The following is a 12,895-nucleotide window of genomic DNA, read 5'->3' as shown; positions in this document are numbered from 1 at the left end:
TATCTGAAATTCAAACAAATAATGGCACATAGTACAAGCTGGAAAAAAAGGAGAAAAACCAGCGATAACGATCTTTTTCAGCGCTCCTTTTGTAAGTAACTTTTTTTCTATCCAGTGTTTCGATCGGGCGAGAGATCATGATCTAGGGCTGGCTCCCCCCATCATCATCAAATTGGGAAATCTCATCTGCGCCCAATCGCCACAGAGATATGATTATTAGCTATAGATATATAGGTTTTTACCCCGTGTAACGCAAGAAAAAAGAATCTGCTCGGCACGACTTTTCCCTCCAGATTCTTCATCCAATCATATGCAAATCAAAATGAAGAATTAGATATCACCGCCCTTTCTATATATGATGATTCCCGCTTTTCTTCTCATTTGTGCAATTGCGCAGATTTATAAAAAAATTAAAAAGAGAATGTGGGCCACATTTGTCTACTGCTGTAACACGGCCAATTATGTAACGACCCCCTGAAAAAAAGAATCAAAGGAACAAAGGTTTATTTCATCTTTTTTTGAAAATAACCCTGCGGATGAAAGAGAAAAGGCAATAGAAAAAAGATGACGGAAGAAAGAAGAAGAAAAGAGATATACACGTTGTGGCTCATTGTGAAGGTATGCGGCCGCCAGCAACAGCACACACGGCGGCCAGCGGGTAAATAGAAGAAAGAATAGCCAAAGAAATGGCTGTGTCTCTCTTCAATAAATTTCCAGATGCAGAGAGAACCATCCATGTTCTTTTTCTCTCTCCCATTGCTGCACCTCTATCCAGCTAGCCCCCCCTTAAAATAAAAGAGCGATGGCTATAGAAAAATATGAAGAGGCAAAAGTCAAAGGGCTGTGAGGGACGCGGGCGAGCAGGTGGAAAGGCGCAACGGCCAACCTCTACAGGAAAAGTGGGTCACTTGCATAAAGAATAAGACTCAACCCAACAACACACTGATGTATTCACCTCTCTCTTCTTCTTCTTCTTCTTCCGCGTATGAACGCGAGCTTCTTCTTCTTCGTGAAACATTTCGAATTTGTTTTCTTTTTATTTCTTTTTTTTTTTGGTGGCGGTTGTTGGGAATTTTATTGGGCTGCTCTTCTTTTCTGTTCACAAACACAGGTTATCTTTTTTCTTGTTTCTTTTGAACCATTAGACGAAAACGAAGATTTTCCAATCAGGTCGACTGCGTTATGTCATGGCCATATATATACTGAGAGACACACACATAAGAAAAACAAAATGTTTGGCTTTTTGTTTTTTCACGATTCGACACTACACATCGCGTCTGCCATCAAACCGGAAAAGAATAACAAGTTGCCTGTTGTCAATCGCCAAACAAAAAGATCTTAGTTCTCGTCTATACCAGGCTCGAAAATGCTGGACTCGGCCAATCGCTCACGATCGATTCTTCCCCGCGTGACCTCTGGACGATTGCCAATTGTTGCCCTCGGGTGATGTAAGCGCGACAGGTCCGTTGTGTGTCTATTTTTCTGTAGTCGACAATTTTCTCGTGAAGGAAACATTCCGTGTGTGTGTGTCTGGCGCGGAAATGGAACAATTAGCGGCACATGCGCCGAACCGTTGAATGAAACGGGGCGGGCAATTTAAACTCGTCGGACCCATTTCCACCCGGAAAAAATAAAAGTTTTTTCTGCCGCTGTTTTGATGATGATGAAAAAGAAATCAAAAGGAGATGGAGGGGGAAAGAAATAAAAATAAGAAAAGGGGGAGAGAGAGAGAGAAGTGAACAGGGGGGTCGGAGGTCGTCGGCTATAGTAGCACCCGTCCAAAACGCGCGCGGCCCAAGGAAAAATGTGGGTCACGCTATATTCTCTCTATAGAGTACATACGATGTACATAAGATGATGATGATGACTGCTGCCGTGATGATTATTATGATGATGACGACGTCAAGAGTATAAGAGAGGGGAACAAGCTATATTTTTGGTTTATTCCATTCGGTCGGTCGGTCTCTCTGGTGATGATTCACGCTCACGCCCAATCGAAAGAAAAGTTGCGTCATCGATGGGGGGAAATCATCGCCGGGGCCTATACTGTGTACACGTAATACACCCCCAATTCAATCGATGTATACGAAAAAATTGAATTTAGAAAAATATAAGACGGAAAAAAAAACGGCCGGGAAAAAAAAGAACTGGTACGTCATATTAAACGCGGGACCGGAAGCGTCTATACAGCAGCAGCCGCTAGGAGTAAAAGGAAAAATTTTTTTGTCTTTCAAAAAATGAGTCTGATGAGCAACGTCGTAAAAATCTCGGAAGATTAAATGTCTCGTAAAAAAAGATTACAACAGGCACAGCACAAAAACAACAACCTGCTGTTGCTCAGACGAAAAGGGTATAGGGCTATATACAGTCTACATGTACTACTGCTGCACGTCTACATAGGACAAGATCCAGCAGCAGCGTGACTGTATAGTTTCGTTCTTATTTGATTTTTTTACGATCTTGAGAGAAGGAAGGAATTCCGCCGCCAGTCTTCCGTACGCTCATCTCTTTGCCTATCTTCACACACACCCCCTTTCTTATTCTTTTGTTTTTTTCCCATTCTTATCCCCCCCAAAAAACATTAAAAAGAGAAAAGTCTGAAGGCAGTAAACGCAGTAAATTAACCCTTCCGTTTTGCTGGTCATTTTCACCGTTTCTTTTATGAATCAAATGAAAGGTGAAGGATATGGCACGTATACACATACACCAGTAGCCCCTCGCTTAAGAAATATACCAACCCTGCAGGCTATTTTATATATATACCAACACACGGCCTTTTATAATAATAATGTTTATTTATAGCGTTCGGTCACTTCCGGAACAACAAATAAAAAAAATAAAAACGGCCGGAATAGCGCCGGAATGTGTGATTATCAGTAGCGAAATTTGCGCCCTTGTTTTGTTTCTCTTCTTCTCCTTCGGGCCAAACACAAAAAAAACTTACACTTGACGTTTTACAGTTACGACGAGAGAGAAAAAAGGAAGGAAATAAAAATATGTTTTCGGTGTGGAAAACATTTTTGGAATGTTACAAGCAGCACAAACCGGGTGCTATGTGTTATTTTTTTTTTTGAACGCGCGGGATGTGTATAGGTGTACATCCCATTCAATAGGCAACACAGCAACCGGTTCCGGTGCCAAAGTGCTGTTATAATAATCAGCCGGTAACGCTTCATTTTGTTACATTTTTCTTTTCGACTTGAAAGGAACAAGTTCCTGTCGTTTTTTCTTCCCAATTGCATAGCCCAAGGCCCAAATATACCATTTCGCCATAACAACTTGTGCTTGTAACGATCAACACGTTAAACGGGATAGAACACACGTGAAAAAGAAAAAGATGTTAAGGTCCATAAAATGACAAAAGGAAACAGTTTGAAGTAGAAATAAAAGAAATTAACTCGTATTACAACAAGTGCCATACTATCCTTAAAAATGAAAACGACTCTAGCCAAACAATATAACAGATCGTATATATACAGTCTATCTAAATTGCGCGGGTCAATCTTAATATATCCTCCATATCTGTAAATGTATGGATTCTTTTCGGGACGAGTCCTAAATACCTGGATGCCAATTTTCGGTCGGTTGCACTTGTCACAAGTTCCGGTAAGAAAATTTACGCAACCATTTTTTGGGGGTCTAATCTTAATAATCAGGTGCGTTTCTTACACACATACATATATAACAGGTAAACAAAAAAAACATTATCATCGTCTCTTATGTTGTCTAGGTCCTTTTTTCCTCTCTCTCTCCCGACCGCTGTGTGCTGGGCACGGACGTGTACCTATAATTTCTTTGGCAACGGAACGAGAATGTATGTAAGCATATAGCCAGCCCTATAGAAGAGCCCTCCGTTTCTTGCTCGGATGGTATAATATACCTTGCGGCTAGGTGTTGACCCGGTTCGGTAAAAAAGACACACGCGTTATACATATTATATTCCCCCCCCCCTCCCTTCTCTACACACACACACGTGTGCAACGGCATATCGGCAGAGAGGCCTCTGAGCTCAACACGCACAAGTCCCGCAGAAAATAAAATTGGACGAAATAATAAATTTTTTTGGAAAAAACACAAAATGAGAAATCGCTTTCTTTTAATTTAGATCCTGGATATTTATTTTAAGAATGTTTGGGAGGGGAGGGGGGGAGGTACAAATTGAGTCCGGAAGTCTTCCAGACTGCCGTGCGTAAAACAATCGGACCACCTGTTGCTCTTTTCGGTTCTTTACGGCACATTGGCGAAACGGAAAAAAAAGTTCCGAATGAAATTCCCGAAAAAAAACAAAATAATATTGGGGCGCGTCGTTTCATCTCGGATACGGTTCATCCGCGCTGGATATGTTATAGGTGAAGCGTTTAAAAAAATAGAAAAAAAAAGTTCAAAAGTCATTCGAGATGATGACGGCCCGGAAAGAGACAACCAAAAATGTTTCGTCCGGATGCGCTCATTAAAAAATAACGTCCGGCTGAACTGCCATATATCCACGCACCTTGTTTTGGTTTTATGACGTCTATACAATATTCCGGCACGTCTATCGAACATGTTAGGCAGGTAGACGTCATTCACTTTCAAACAGGTTCCTATCGAATAATCGATGCCAAACAAAAGAGGCGACGGCTATACTACACAACATCAGACATTGTAACAAGGAAATGGGTAGCTCTTTCAAACGACTAGCAGAAGAAGAAGAAGACCCGTTTCAATTGAATGATTAATAAAAAGAAAACAACCAAAAGGAGAAAGAAAATGACGACACACTGGTGGGCTCTGCGATGGGCTTGTTTTTTTTTCTCTCCATGATAGTAATAACAATAATAATATCTATCTATGCATATATGAGTTTCAAACCAGCAAATTACAAGTTTTCCTACGGCTCTCCTATTTATAATAAGGCGCTTATTTCTTGTATGATATTCACGTTTGTTACATAAGCGAGATTCCATTTTCTTTTTTCCGTTGGATGGGCGTCACATTCGTACATTTTTTCTATTATTCTTTTGTTTCTCTTCTTTATTTCACTTTTTTGGCCCATTATTTTGTCGCCAGTTATTTGTCTATCTACTAAAAAAACCAACTCTGAAATGGCCGGAGATTACACGGTGTGTTCAATATGGGGACCCTTTTTTCGGTGGGGGCTGACGGAAATGTTCAGTGTTACATGTTGTAGCTAATACACCACCCATCAGCTCGGCGAACGCGGAACAAACAAAAGGAAATTTTGTCTTGTGTCGAACGTCAAACGAACGGCTCTCCTTCCCACTTTTCTTTCGGAATTTTAGTTTTTCTAATAGTTTTTAACAGTTTTTTATTTTTTGTCAGTTGGCCCTCAATAAACTTGTGTGTCATATTGCGGTACTTTCTTCGGCTATAGTACGTGGCATTTTTTTTTTTTTTCGGGAGAGAGACAATTGATGTCGGACATTTTTTTTTCGAAAAGCCCGCCATTTTTAAAGAAATGAAATTGCGTAAAGTGCTGTTACTTTATTGATTCCCAGGCTCAGTCAGAATGAATTGGAGTGGGATTTTTTTTTTCCCCTTGCACACAAATTACCTTGTCCAAAAAATTCAGAAATTATTATTTTGTTTTGTTTTTTGGTGGGGTTTCCTTCCTATTTCATTTTATAATTGAATGGAAAAACGGCAGCGCGCCTGTTGTGGATGACGTCGGCATCTTTCACCAGCGTCTGATATACAACACGCAAGGGGGGAGAAAAAAGATTGACCTCTTCACCCTTTTAGAGCCCACAAGAGACTTTTATTAATAGCCTCTACACTTGCCGGTATTCTCATTGGGTATAGAGCGGTGTACATACACGTAATCGGTAGACACATATAACTCGTACTTAATTAAATAAGGGCAAACACACATCAAAAAGTGGCGGAGAAACAAATGAAGGAGCCAGAATAATTACGACCAAAAAGAAAACTTTTGTCGGCGACTTTCGTGGCTATATTAAAGTTACAAGAGAATGTACAATCTAGGCTGTGGGTGCCATATCCGTCATAGTAGGATAGGGGAAAGAGAATGAGTGCCAACATTTGAATTAAATATCTTTTGGCATTTCTTCCCACATATAAGGACATGTGTGCTGGTCTAGCCAAATTTTTTTGGGCCGGTCGAAACGATGTCACTTATTGTGCGGCGCTTGATGATGAAGGTGTCATGCTGTTTTATGCTCATGTTTATCTATCCACGTCTCTCTTATTCTGGCTAGACGTGACATCATTCACATCACAGAGTATATAGGCACCCAGCGCAAAAAAAAACGACCAAGTCACACATACACACACATATTTGCCTACAGCAGCCTTTTTTCTTTTCTTTTCTTCGTTTTAGTTATTCTTATTCCGTCGGAGGAGAAGGACTAATGCACATAATATACCAAGCTGACAGCGGCGCACTGTCTTGAAATATACGACCGTACGTGCATGGTGGAGAGTCTCTTTTTAAGAGTTGACCTTTTCCCAGAATTGGCCAGAGAAAAAAGAGAAAAAAGAAAATGGACATTTATTATAGCCCAACAGAGAGTCTCTGGCTCGATTCTATACAAGTCTATACACTTGTTTGTTGCTGATATGCTAAATGCGAATATTCCATACGAATCATCATCATCAACGACTGGCTGATATTACATTCTTTTTTTATGTGCGATTATTTCCTTATATTCAAATGTTTTGCTAACCAAAAAAAGAATCTAACAAAAGCGCTTAATGTAATAATATTTCTTCCATCCCCCCAAAAAATAAAGTTCGTTCATCCGCATCGCCATTCGATTGCGCTGCCTAAAATGACGTCACAGTCGTATAGTATAGTCGCCAAAAAAAATATCCAAAAGTCCCGTTGGTTTTTTGGTTATTTTTTGGCCAAAACTATTCCGTCGATCCTTGAATGGAAATACAATAGGAAACGCAACCGAAAACAAAATGATTCATCCGGTGGGAATTTCAGCGACTGTATTTAGTTTTTAACCATTTCACAACTGATGCCATCAGAAATTGAGTTGGTTCATATATGCGCACGTACATATATTTAGACTTGCCAGCAATTGATGCGATAACACATTAGGCAACAACAACCAAAAAGTATTAACCCCGAAAAAAAAACAAAATAGCTCGATAATGTTCCTGTTCTTTATTCCACGCAGTTTTTTTTAACGATGTCATTCTTGTTTATACATAAAAGTAATTAAAATCCCGGCGACAAAAATAATAATAAGCTATTTTGGAAAATTTAAAAAAAAAAAAACCGAAATGACATTTTGATCATTTTATATTCACTGGCTGACTCTTTTATATTTTGTGATTGCCTTTTCTCTCTCATCAACGACCCAATTTTCGATCGAATAAAAAAAGAAGGAAGAGGAAGAACCAGCGGGATGTACACACATCTAAAACTGAGAGAGAGAAATGCGCATCGGCTGATGAAAGCTAATAGGTTAACACACTCTCTTTCCCATAAAGTATATTACGCTCCGTAGGTTACACTATAAAAAACCTCTCGACAAAAATCTGAAAAGCTAAAAGAAAATCACGGTAAAAATCCTATACTATACAGCAGGTGATGAGAGACGGAGCGTAAAGGTGCTAAACCGGATCGGGCATATCAATTGAGGTGGACCGAGAGAGAATCTCGGTCGCCCGAAAAAGAAATTGAGACAAGCCCACAGTGAGATATATATATGTAACAGTTAAGACATTCCAGCGGCGGCGGACCAAAGTACATATAGACCTACATGTTCACATCAACCCGACAGCATGTTTTTCACCTGAACAAAAAAAAAAATTGAACACAACCGCGCGCGCATATAACCAAAAAAGAATCTGGCCAAAAATTTTTTAAAAAATATAAGAAATTGAGTTCTATAAAAATAGACAAAAATAGAGAGCCAACCGAGCGCAGAAAGTGTCCCAAAAATAAAAAGGAAAACCGGATAGAAACACACACAACCGGAGAGATAGACCGGTAGTATGTTATATAGTTCGTGCGCTGCTATTACCTTAGATATATATCTACAATACCCCCAGCACCGAAAGAAGTTTCTTGACTCCCTTTTTTTTTGTTGTTCATTCTCGGTGCGAACAATGAGCCATTAGGGAAAAAGCACACACCGCACGGAGCCATCAAATCAGTCGGCACTCGGCAGTTCTATATAACGAATAAGAATGGAAGAAGTAAAGCAGCAGTCAAAGAAGAGAGAGTGCCTACACATTATTAGACTCTCCTGTGTGTTATTGGCTGGTGCATTTGAATAAGGACAAAAGCTACGGAAATGGCCTTTTCCTATCACCAGGGGAAACCAAATGAGAGACTCGCGTCTGTACATCACTGTTGGTTCGGCTGGGAGAGCTTTTGGAAATGTAGCGCGCCCAACTGGTGCCGCCTATATTGAACAAACGCTCGATGATTAGATCGATGACCTTATTCCTCTACACAGCACATGCGCCTCCACAGTTCCATTCTTCTATCGGGCCCATTGTCAATCAACCCGCTCTGATTCGCCATCAACCGCACAGCCGAGCGTGTGTAAGGCACACACAAATCCAGGTCGACTATTACATCAGCGAGATCTATGGCAACGTTTTGGCGGGGCCCCCATAGAAAGAAATTGGCTTAAACGGGGGCGTGTGTAAATAGAGATGATGAGAAACATTGACATCTCTCTATTGCGATTGTCTTTCAACACACACACACGACCGCCAAGAAAAGAAAAATGAACAGTTAGATATTACATTTGTTTCGTCTCCTAGATGATAGACCAGCCGGGAGATACATGGATATGGCGTCATGTCGAAACCATTTTTGGCCCGTCTAGCTAGCGAGTGCCATGTCAGTATAGCAGTGTGTCTGAGTTTGCACACATGACTAGTCAAGCTGCGTGAACTAGCCTACATTCTCTTGTGTTTAATCTCGGTTGCGATGCCAATCTTTATGAGATTTTTTAAAAAGGGAAGGGCCTCCTAGCTCGAGTATGTGTGTGATGCACCGTCGGATGTTACACGGCCCGTGGAAGAGGAGGAGGCCACACGCTGTTAGACACACACTATAGTTATAATACACATCTCATCTCTCATATTCCCACAGCAGCAGCAGCTCAGATTTATGCAATAATAATAACGTACCCCACGATCCCCCGGCATAGTACTACATATGTAGGCTAGAATTTCTAGACTTCTTTTGAATGGGACATTTTTAAAAAAATGTGTGGTGGAGGACAATGTGTTGTGTGTGTGGAAAAACCTGTGAATAATAACACGACGTCAACCAAACCAGTGCGGCACACACACACATGTCACGTAGTATGTATTCGCCACCTCCTCCCTTGTTCTCTCGGCACCCGCCCTGATTTTGATCGACTCCCAAAGTTATATATATATGATTACGTGTAACAAAAAGTGACGCGGCGAGATGTCGTCCCCAATTTTTGGCGGGTGTGTTTGATGCAAATATTATAAATCATCGGTGGCAAGGAAAATTTGTATACCGCAAATTCCGCGTTCTGTTTTATATTAGACATTAAAAACAAAAAGACGTTATTGCATAATAGAGTAACAGCCATGCTATGGAGGGGGGTATGTAACAGATCTATTTGCACGTTACGTACAACCCCCCACACACGTGAAAACATTCCACACACAAAAAGAAACACACGCGCAATTTCAAATTTGGTTGATTGCCTATTTTTTTTGAAATTTCCCGGGCGGTTATCTAATAATAATAAAAGACAAACGGGGGTAAGTAGTCTGTATCTACTCTCTATACTCTAGTCCCTAGCATCTCTTTTCTTTTATTATTATGACGAAAAGCCTGTTATTATTATTACGTCTTTCTACGACGGAAGAAAAAGGGAGGCAATCATACATACTATATATCTGTAGCAATCACGGCGATCGTATAATCTTCAAAGAAGCTTTTTTCTTCCTATTTTAAAAAGGGATGGGGGTCATGTCGGGGGGGAAAAAATACAAGCCATGGAAATAAAGAGTCACTTTATTTCGTTTGTGTGTTGTTTCTTTCAAGTATTCTGAAACGAGGGAGTAAGACAAATCTAAAGAAAAAATATAACAATAAAAAAGAAACAAATTCCAAGCTAGAGAGAGAAAGAAAAACGGACAAATCATTTGTGTGTGTTTGGGTACTCTACCATCCCGTTTTTCTTTTTCTTTAATATTTCCTCGCGTGTGTTATTATTACTATACAGCACTCACGGATGTCTGTATAGTATAAGAGAACTGGAATAAGAATATCGCTTCATTAAAAAGAAAAAAACGAAAGATAAAAAGGGGATGATGCGGACGATGGAGAGATGGGGGATGTATAATAAAGATCGTTACGTCACGCCAACCATAACTCGTGTGTGTGTCTCGTCGTAAACGTGAAATAAAAACGCGGGAGCTAAAACGAGGGATGGAGAAACGGACGTCTATAAAAGCCTCCCCCCTTAAATGAGAGCTAAATTATAATGAAGACGTTCTCTTCTTTTAAACCTTTTCGTTATTATAATAATAATAATAATAAAAGGGTATAGAACCTAAGGAAAAGAAAAAATCATGAAAATCAGTTTAGGGTCGCACCCGTGCAAGAGAGATCGATTGCGACATAAAAAGCGATCCTTAAAAATATAAAAAAATACCAAAAATTATTTTTCGAGGGGGGAAAAAACAAATTCTTTCACGTACATTTTCTTTTGTAGGGGATGCGCTTTAACACCGGCTGTCATCTCGTCAGTTCAATAAATTTGTTCTCCCTTCTCTATAGGAGGAGGAGAACCTAACGATGTTGAAGCTGGGGTAAAAAAATGCCGTGAGAAAAGGAGGGCGTAAAAAGGAGAAATGTGAAATGGAATAAATATTATCCCGCAGCCTATGGCTGTGTATGTAGAGAGCACTCTGTAGCGATGGAATAATTCAAACAACATTTTTTTTCCAACACATTGACATTCTGAACGGCGGGAAATATTTGAAAAAGGCAAGAGAGAGAGAGGCGGACGTGAAATCAAGATAGCCGAGAGTACAGGTCACGCTCAACTCCAGACAAAAGAACAAATAATAATAATAAAAAAAAATGAAGAATCTAAAGAAGAAGAGATGTTTCGGTTCAACGCGGATAAGCGCTGGCACGCTAACCACTTGCGCATACACACTCACGCAATCGGGGTTAGAAACACTGTCCGTCTTATTCTTTCTTCTCTTGGCTTCCAAGAGGGTCACGGAGGGTCTGATTAGATGACGGGGGTTTCGGTCTAAAAGTATTTATCTGCCGGTGTTGTGCAAATGTTTTACTTTTAGCTTGACTGACCACGACGATCAGCGTGATACTACGAACTTGATGGACCCTCTTGGGTGGAAAAAATTGTTCAAATTGCACTCTGCTTCAAGTTCAAAGATTTCTGAATTTAATCGTCTACCCACAAAGTTGTGAGGTACAAAAACAAGCCTGATCTGCAGTCGTTCTACAAATGAGATATAGAATGAACCCTGACTGAGATAAAACAAAAACAGCAAGAGAAAACCAAGTTCCAGCCAACTGCTCAGGAATAATCGTACTCCGAACTCCACAACGATTGATAATAAACGCCACCAAATTGTCAAAAAAGAAGAATAAGAGATGCATTTGTCCTACCTTTAAGCCTGGGAAATCCACAGCCAGACATCTTCGTCAGTTGCTCCATCCATCCGCTGAAATGTTGAATCCACCATCAAACGGAATAAGGGAAAAGGAAGTCCTCGTGAATACACCCACATTCACATGGGCATACACGAGGACATTTAAAGAAAGGGGAATTGAAGGGATCCTTGACTCGGTCGACACTGGAAGTTTCTCCAATGAAACAGGATGCTGTTTATCTAAATGGAAAATTTCATCAAAGAGTTACGAAAAATATTTACAGAAACAAAAACAAGCAAGGAAAAGTTTAAAATAAGACAGTTGTAAGGTATACCCTAATTGTTAATAAACAGGAGAATGGAAGGTCTCCATGTGACCATGTAATAGCCTACACTGCATTTATGCATGTCATGCATTGAAAAATCTGGCAGGTCACACACAGGTTAATAAAGGCAACAAAAATGATTACCTGAGCGATAAAACAGTGATTGATGGCAGGAGGTCATCAGTCAAATCATATGACTGGAGGTCCAGCGCAAGCAAAACTTTATTGCCGCTACGATGGCTGGCTCAGGCCTCAAATCTGCACAGAGGAAAAAGTTACACATGGTGCTCAAACAAATTGCCTGCATTGACTTGGGGATAAATAATGCTATATAGTCAGGAAGTAAAAATTCACATAACTCTTCTATTTAAGCTCCCATAGTCAACCCATTTTTATTCTAAGTATTACCTGCCAAACAGCATGGAGAGCATGAAGAGCTGCGACACTGAAGTTGACATGACGACGACCACATTTATGTAATTTTATTTTCGAGCATCCACGTCCAAACAAGTTTGAAATCTCAGTCTCCGATCCTGGTCTCCTTTTCGAAACTTTGAAATATTGAAATCGAGAAATTGAAACGAAAACGAAGCAGACGACACTTATATTCTAATTAGCAATGCTAATTTTTTGACGGTTTGGATTGGGGGAGGGGGTCGATTTTTAATATTTCTATCGATCGATATCTTATGGATAATTTGAATATTAGTGTCGTCTGCTTTTTTTGTTTCACACTTTCACAGTTTCGAAAAGGAGACCACGTGTAAGATTATCAAGAAAACGATCACTTGTTTGGAGACATATAAACGTGGCTGGCACGGAAAATAGCACAACTAATAAAATTAAGGAAATAAAAACGTGGTCGTCGTGTGAACTGAACTCTGGTCGTGTCTCTTTATAGAATCGCTTAGCTCCATAGTTAATACTTACACACTCCATACTGTTCAGTAGGTAAATATAAA

At 40.0% G+C, this 12,895-nt stretch overlaps 1 long non-coding RNA gene across 1 annotated transcript; it reads right to left on the bottom strand.

Moving 5' to 3' along the window:
• Nucleotides 1-11,673: 11,673 nt before the first annotated feature.
• On the bottom strand, nucleotides 11,674-12,553 carry LOC124208178. The gene is made up of 3 exons (XR_006880329.1): nucleotides 12,342-12,553; nucleotides 12,078-12,191; nucleotides 11,674-11,847 (listed from the first exon to the last, which is right to left on the bottom strand). It is a non-coding gene; the product is annotated as an uncharacterized LOC124208178 (long non-coding RNA).
• Nucleotides 12,554-12,895: the final 342 nt, after the last annotated feature.

This window comes from Daphnia pulex, chromosome 11 (genome assembly GCF_021134715.1).
Source record: "Daphnia pulex isolate KAP4 chromosome 11, ASM2113471v1".
Classification (NCBI taxonomy): Eukaryota; Metazoa; Arthropoda; class Branchiopoda; order Diplostraca; family Daphniidae; genus Daphnia; species Daphnia pulex.
The sequence above is the reverse complement of the archived record's forward strand: the minus strand, read 5'-3'. Positions and strand labels throughout refer to the sequence as shown.